The sequence below is a fragment of the Phoca vitulina genome, unplaced genomic scaffold (genome assembly GCF_004348235.1).
Source record: "Phoca vitulina isolate PV1807 unplaced genomic scaffold, GSC_HSeal_1.0 scaffold19, whole genome shotgun sequence".
Lineage (NCBI taxonomy): Eukaryota > Metazoa > Chordata > Mammalia > Carnivora > Phocidae > Phoca > Phoca vitulina.
The window spans coordinates 24937334-24944730 of record NW_022589722.1 but is presented as its reverse complement, the minus strand read 5'-3'; the positions used below and the strand labels follow the sequence as shown (position 1 = coordinate 24944730).

The 7397-nt window shown below is 57.5% G+C and overlaps 1 protein-coding gene across 2 annotated transcripts in view; it reads left to right on the top strand.

Moving 5' to 3' along the window:
• Positions 1 to 364: 364 nt before the first annotated feature.
• Positions 365 to 7397, top strand: part of TMEM184B (transmembrane protein 184B) — a 46552-nt gene continuing 39519 nt past the window's right edge. For both annotated transcript variants that reach the window (XM_032416269.1, XM_032416268.1), the window contains exon 1: positions 365 to 438. The gene's annotated coding sequence lies outside the window, so the exon portion shown is untranslated. The remainder of the gene's footprint in view (positions 439 to 7397) is intronic.

Below are 7397 nucleotides of genomic sequence, written 5' to 3'. Positions count from 1 at the left end.
AAGTGCCAGAGAGCCCGCGAGTGTCGGGGGCAGAGCTTGGAGCCCAGGACTCTGTCCGTGCACCCCCAGAAGCTCTGTGGTGGGTAGGGTTGGGGAGTCGAATTGAGGCGGGGGCGACGACGACTCTTGGCCGGTTTGTTTGCGAGCGGCAGGAGAACCGAGGTCGCCCTCATTGCCCCGCGGCGGGCTGGGGGTTTCGGGCGCGGCCCCTTTAAGGCCGGGCGGGTGATCTCAGCCGCTCGCTGGCCGCCCCGCCCTCCCCGGAGGCGTGCTCAGTGCGCAGGCGCGCCGCGGCGGCACTCCGCTGGGCCCGGGACCCGCCGGCGGCGGCGAGACACCGGGGCTGCGGCGGCGCCAGCCCGCCCGCCCCGCCCGCAGAGTCCGGCCGCCGCGCGCCGTCCGCACACGCCACCGCCGCAGCCGCCATGGGCTCCTGAGGTACCCGGCCCGGCCGGCCTCGAGCCGGAGGCCCTGAGGGGGGCGGCTGCGGGCTCCCGGGGGCGGGGGCTGCTCCGTTTTGGGGAGGCTGGCGCGGGGGGGTGCCCCACGGGTCGCGTTGGTCGCAGGTTCCCGGTGGGGGAAGGCATGGAGGTGGCCGGCCCGGCCGAGGAGGAAGGGGGCGTCCGCTTCCCAGCCCGTCCCGCCCTGCGCCCCCTCCCCGCCCTGCGGGGTCGGGGCCGCCCGTGGGTGTGCCTTGGCCCCCTCCTGGCCAACGTGGCAGGCCCTCGCCTGGAGTGTAATTGGACCTGCCTGTGGGGGTGGCCGGGGGAAAGGGAAGGCGGGTGGACAGGCCCTTTGCAAGTGGGATTGTGTGAGCCCGGTGGGTGTGCTGGCGCCTGGCACCGCCGAGTGGGGGAGGCATCCGTGCCCTGTGCGGGTGGCTGTGATCTGGGAGGATGGTTGGCCTGGCCAGGCCTTTGGGGGATGCATGCATGCACGGTGCACACGCCTTGCATACAAGTCAGCTGCTTGGGGGGGCACCAAGGCTAACCTGGGGCTCTAAAAGATATTTGTTTGGAAAGGGACCACAGAGGGCGGCTTAGGGTGTGTGTATCCATCCCGTGGGTTGTACATTTCCTCTGTGGGCACACTGCTTAGGTCTGGTGCTAGTTGACTCCCGGCCATGGCAAGGCAGGGCCGGGGGGTGGGCCTGGGTATCTGTTCCCAATCCATATCCTTTCTGGGTCGTGCAAGGCCGGATATCATATACACATACGCATGGGTGTGCCCGCACGCCCAGGGCACCATGGCGCAAAGCAAGTGTTTGCACGCCTGCTTACCTGTGTGTGAGGTGAAGGCCATGTATTATTTATCTGACTGCTGGGTGCTTTATGTAAGGAAAGAAGCAGCAATCTGTGCCCTGGGGGCCTGTGTGCTGCAGAGTCAGCCCGGCAAACAAGCTCACCTGCGCCTGCGGAGGAGTCTCAGAGGTGTGACTTCCTTCACGGGTTATGTGTGCAGCATCCCTTCCCATCCTTGTTCCTTTTCAGCAAGCTTGGTGGGCCCCCTCGGCTCTTCACCTCAGGACATCTCGTCAGAGGGTCCCAGTGCTGGGACCATCGGGTGGGCGGGCCCTAGCAGCCCAACCTGTGTGCCCATTTTGTCAGGCCTTGGACACACACTTCACGATGCCCCTGGCTTCCAGGAGCTCTCGGGTCGCTGGCGGGAATCAAACTTAGAAAGGAGTCATCGCAACGATGTGAAAAATATAAAACAATAGAGGGAGTGCAGTGCGGGCTCACTGCTGGAAGAGGGGGAACATGGCCAGCAGCAAAGACTCCAACACGGGGGGGGGGGGCGGGGAGGGGACAGCTGAGCTGAAGCTTGCAGGATGACGAGCATTTGTCTTTGGTGCTTAACCACACATGTTTTCCCAGTTAATTTTCTCAGTGGCTGTGTGAGTACAGAGCTGTTGTCATCCCTGTGTGCAATTGAGGAAACTGAGACCCAGGGGGAGTACGTGACTCACTTGTCTGTGGCACATGGCAGGCCAGGATAGAGTCTTCCTCGAGCCAGGACCTCTCTTGCTGCCAGATCTTGCTGCCTTGTAACTGGCTGAACAATCCACATGCCAGGCACCATGCTAGGGGCATCAGTGTCTGAAGATGAATGGGACCTGGTGCCTGGCCTAGGGCCTCCCCGTCTACCGGGGAGGAGGGTGTAGATGGGTGTAGACAGTGACCATTCAGACATGAGGGCCCAATAGCCTGTGTGGGTGGAGAAGGCACTGCGAATTCCCACCTCCCCCACCCCTTGCCCCTCGACCATAGGTAAGCTGGGGTGCCTTTGTGCAGCCCTTGGGGTTCTGGATGTGTTGTAAGTTGCTCCCACATGGTGGTGGGTTAAGGAGCCCCTTCAAAGCTCTCCAAATGGGTGGGAAGGAGACCTTCAAGGCAGAATGGGTGTGAGTGATCTCCTTGTCCTACTTCGCTCCTGTTGGCCGAGTTCTGTGGAGCTTGGGCTTCTGTCTGGAGGCTGTTTGCTCCCCCTCTGCCTTTGAGGTTTCGCTCCTGGTTTCTGGCCGGCCAGCCCACCTCTCTCCCCGAGAGGGGCTCAGCTCTATTTCCAGTCCCCGCTGTGCTCATTTCTCCCCATAAATTCCCTGGAGTGGAAACAGCCTCCGTAAGACAGAGAGTGCAGCCCTTTATTGTTTTGAAACCGAGTAACAGCGAATGCCCTTCTTGCTCCTTGGGGCATTTAGCCTGGGGAATTGGGAGTGTGAGTTGTGGAAGGCCAGCAGCTGGGCCCTGGGAGAGCTCTGTGTGGGGCCTACCACAGACCTTCACCGGGGAGCAGTAAGCACTTGCTGAAGTCCTACTGTGTGCCAGGCTCCATGCTAGGCCTCAGGGGACCGGGTCCTCAGTGGTGGGTGGTGCCTCCCAAAAGGCTGTGGTTGGCTGTGTAACGACTATGCGCGCAAGACAGTGCTCTACTTGTGGTTGAAACAGAGGCCCTAAAGGGGTGCAGAGGACAATAGGAACAACAGCGTGTTTATTAAGCACTTACTGTGTGCCAGGCACAGTTCAGAGTGCTTTGATGAATGACTGTGTTTCATCCCCCCACCACCTGGTGAGGTGGGAATCGTTACCTTCTGCTTTATAGAGAGTCAGCCTAGGGGTTCGAGCGGAGGTAGTTGGTGGAGCTGAGCTCTGAACCAGAGAGTCTGACCTCAGAGCCCATGCTCTTCCCCCATTCACCCCGGGGGGTGCTGGAAGTCTTCCTAGAAGCGAAGTGCCCTGCGCCCGCACCTGGAAGGATGAGGAGCCCCTGGACGGGGTATGGAGGCCTGGGATACCTCACCTCCCGGACCTGGCTACAGTGGGCCCGGGCATGAGGATCTTTGAAGGCCTCGCTAAGGAGTTTGAACTTGACCCCGAAGTGGTCAACAGGGAGCCCCTGAAGGTTTCAAAACGGAATTGAGGTCCTCAGCCATGTGCCACACACCTTGTGCGGGACAGCATTACCATTTCTTCTCCTTCCCGTATTCCTGCAGAGGACTCCGAGAACACCCAGCCTCCTTCTCTCCTTTTTGCAACTCAGGACGCTTTCCCCACGGGCATCCTCTTTAGGCCCTGCTGCCTTTCCCGTTTCTTCTTCCAGCAGCTTCTGGTTTTGACGACCCCGTGTGACCCAGGACGGCCTCTGGAGCCCACCACTGTCGCGGCGTCTGCCCTCAAACTGGCTTCTGGGGCCGGCTGTCAAGTGGCTCCACTGAACAGGAACCCGCGTTCTTCCTGGCTCTCCCGGGTCCTGCGGGACCTCACCAACTTCTCATGCCGTAGATCTGGAATGAGCGTGGGCTGCCTCCCCCTGTTGAGAGCTACGGTGGATCTCAACATGTCCCCACGCTCCGCAGCCCATAAATACAAGCAGAGGGGAGTAGGGACGGAGCAGGAACTGGAGCCTGGGAATCTGGGTTTAACCACGGGTCCCACGTGTGAGTTCACTGGGGAGGTCCCTGCTCTCCCTGCCTGCTTTGCTGGGTGTCCAGGGGCCAGCATTCATGCAGCGGCTCTAGTCGCTGGGCCTCGGGGCTGCAAGACGAGGGGTCATTGCACGACACATCCACATCGGGTGTGGGAGCTCGGGCTGCAGGCCTGGAGGGGAGGAGTCGGACAATTCTGGAATCGGGTGCTTTGGGCGAGGAGGCTGAGAATTGAGGAGGAGACGAATGGTCGCTGGCAGTGGGAGAAAGAAATGCCCCTCTGGGAGAGTGGAAGATGAGGGGCCGAGCAGCCCTGGTGGCCTGGAGAGAGAACTGGGAGATGTCTAAATCCTCGCTTTCTTTTTAGCCCTGTGGCCTTGGGCAAGTTGCTTACCAGGTCCTAATTTCCATTCTTTAAAAATGGGGAGATGATGCAATTTCCTACGTCTGTAAAATGGGAATAATAATAGCGCGGCCACCACGCGGCTGTGACCTCACGCCCGCATGGAGCTCAGCACAGCACTCGGCACAGGCTCAGTGAACACTGGTTGTTACGGGAACACTACGGGCTGTTCAGTTTATCTAAGACAGAGGTATTGCTGGGGCACCCGGCTGGCTCCGTTCGCAGAGCATCTGCCTCTTGATCCCAGGGTCGTGCGTTCAAGCCCCACATTTGGTGTAGAGCCTACTTAAGAAAAAACACTTCTGAAAAATAAGAAAAGACGTCTTGCGTGTGTGTGTGTCAGACACTCGCGGAGCTGAGTCCCGCTGGGGGCAGAGAGCGCAGACACAGGAGCGATGACCGTTGTCGTGGGCGCCCTGAGGGAGCGTCAGGGCATTCCTGCCTGGGCAGGCACTTTTCTGAGGAGGTGACATTGAAGCTGTTACCGTGCGGAAGGAGAGGAAGCAGGTTCCAGGCAGAGGGAAGAGGAGATGCAAAGCCGAGGTCTGAGTTCTTGTCTATAACATTATTTGGCATCTGGTCTTAACCCAGTGGATTCTCAGTAAAGGTTAATCGAATGTGATCTTCTCAGCCTCAAAGAGGACACAGAAAGGGGAAGAAGTAAAGTGGGAGGGGGCTGTTGAGAGAATTGGATGGGCTCGCAGTTTGGGGTTTTCTCATGTTCCCTCCTCTTCGCCTCCACCTCCTGCCGAGTGGCATGCGGTGCAGGTGCCTGAGTGCAGTGCGGCTAAGCCACCGGGATTCTCTGCAGGGACTCGTCCCTGGACCCCGCTTTGCCTCCGGACCGGGCAGGGGAGGGCGGGGGCCGGGGGGAGCACCACAGCAAAGGGAGTCGAGGTGCTGGAATTAGGCTGCACACCCAGGCAGCCTTTGTTCACATTTCTGCTGCTGCCTGGTGCTAGGGCAGAACTTGGAAGGATGATGTGTGGCCTCTGGTTGGTCGTTTCGAGTCTTGGGTTACTGACGGCTCCCTGTCTGGCACGTGCCTTCCACAGAGTAGTGCTGAAATAGTTTTCGATGACACAAATGAACGGCTGGGTAGGTTAATGTCATTGCCACTCGGGGTAAAGCTGGAATTATTGTCGAGAAGTGACAGATATTAAGGCCAGGATTAATCAGAACAGGATTGTCGATTAGAGCCGAGCTTCCACCAGGAGCCGATGGGGCACATGGGACAGCCCGGGGTCTGGGAGGTCTTGGGCCTGTGCTGAGAGGCAGGAAGCCCCGCAGTCACTCCTTTTCCTTCTCCGCTGGGACGGAAGCCAGAGGGGGAAGATCCCACCCAGAAAACCTTTGTGCCTGACCCGCATCACTTCCGGCTGTACTCTGTTTTAAAAAGTCACACACGAGTAATTGAGTATTTAATGGAAAGTTTGCAGGGTTGATCTGAATGTTTCAGCCTTTGAAAAACAATAGGCTTCTCTGCTTTTGAAAATAGGACTTGTTGATTGTAGTGAACTTGGAACACAGAAGGTTGGTGGGTAAGACTAAAAATCACCCCCAGTTTCAAAACCAAGAAATAATCACTGTTGATGTGGGCGTATTTTCTTTCTAGGTATAATCCTGCATTATCTCATTGTTTACATAACACCAGGTCATAAGAATTTACCCGTGACATTATTAAGTTGGTCATAGATATGAAAGAGTCACAGAAGTTAAAAACCAGATCCCCTGGTGCTGTATTTCAAGTATCTATGGGAAAGATGACTTTCCTGAGCTTTTTGCTCAATGGCATTATGGCTGTGAGCAGCAAGCAGAGAGCTGCATGAAAGTCGGAGAACCAGTGATGACCTTGGGCAAGTCACTTGCCACTGGTGGGGCTACTCTGCTCACCTCCTGGGTCCCGCAAGGCGCAGGTGAGGTCCTTGGTTCTAAAGCCTTGAGCTCCCCAAGGGAAGGGCCTGGTTTAGATTCAGAGCAGGTCACATGAAGATGGATGGAGAAGGGGTCTGTGTGTGTGTGCGTGGCTTCTTTTCCAACCTGAAATTTGTTTGGTGATCCTCCGGAAGACTCAGGTCTCCTCGCTGGGGACCTGTGATCTGTGAACTCTTGTGCCTGCGACCATGGGCAGTCCCAGGATAGCTGTCCCTGCCACTCCCACCTCAACAGAGTGGGTGGGGCGAGACCTCTAGAAGTTGCTGCATCTGTCACCCTGCAGGGGTTTTCACATCAGACAGCCTGCCCACTCTCGAGGGCATTGTGGAGTTGCCTACCTTTATTTTTCTCCTGCTGCAACTGTGGACATCCTGCCCCCAGGGAGGCCCTGTCTTGCTGGCAGGTGGCCGAGAACCTCCCCTCTGCTGGGCAGTGCTGCTCCCCAAAGCCCTCGGGGTCACCATTTACAAAAGGCTCTGAGGGAAGAAGAGCTCACCCCAGGGCTGCCGCTCTGGCGGCCACTGGCAGAGCGTCCTGGTCTTTGCCTGTAGCGCTTGTGTTTTTTATTCCATCTAGAACACACGGAATCTGGGATTCCATTAATGATCATTTTGGGTGCCTGCAAGGCACAACGATGGGTACTGGTGAAGGGATGTGTGTGAGGATATTAATATCACCTAAGATTCACACATTAATTAATACCAGTATTACTAATCCTCACCAGAATTTGTGTAGGGCTTTGCAGTTTGCAAATTACATTTCACGTAAACTGTTTCATTTAATCTTCCCAGTGGCCCTGGAGCCTTGGGATTATCCTGCCTGTTTTGTTGCGGGATAGACTGAGGCTCAGAATGGTGAATTGGCCTGAGATCCTATGGAAGGAAGCTCGAAGGTTTGAATCCTGTGCCTTTGCTTCTCTGGGAGCCCCCCACCCCAAGTACAGCTATGCCCTCGGAGCCTGCAGTCCCACCTCTAGACGCCCAGCAGGTGGAATTGCTGCCTAGACTTGGGAGGTGTGTGTATAGAGGATCAGGTTGAAGCTGCCAGGGTGGGGTGGGGGCTAAGGGGCCAAGGCTCCCTGCAGGGAAAGGTGGGTTAGCTGAGGGCTCTGATGGTCAGTGGAGGTTGGCAGGC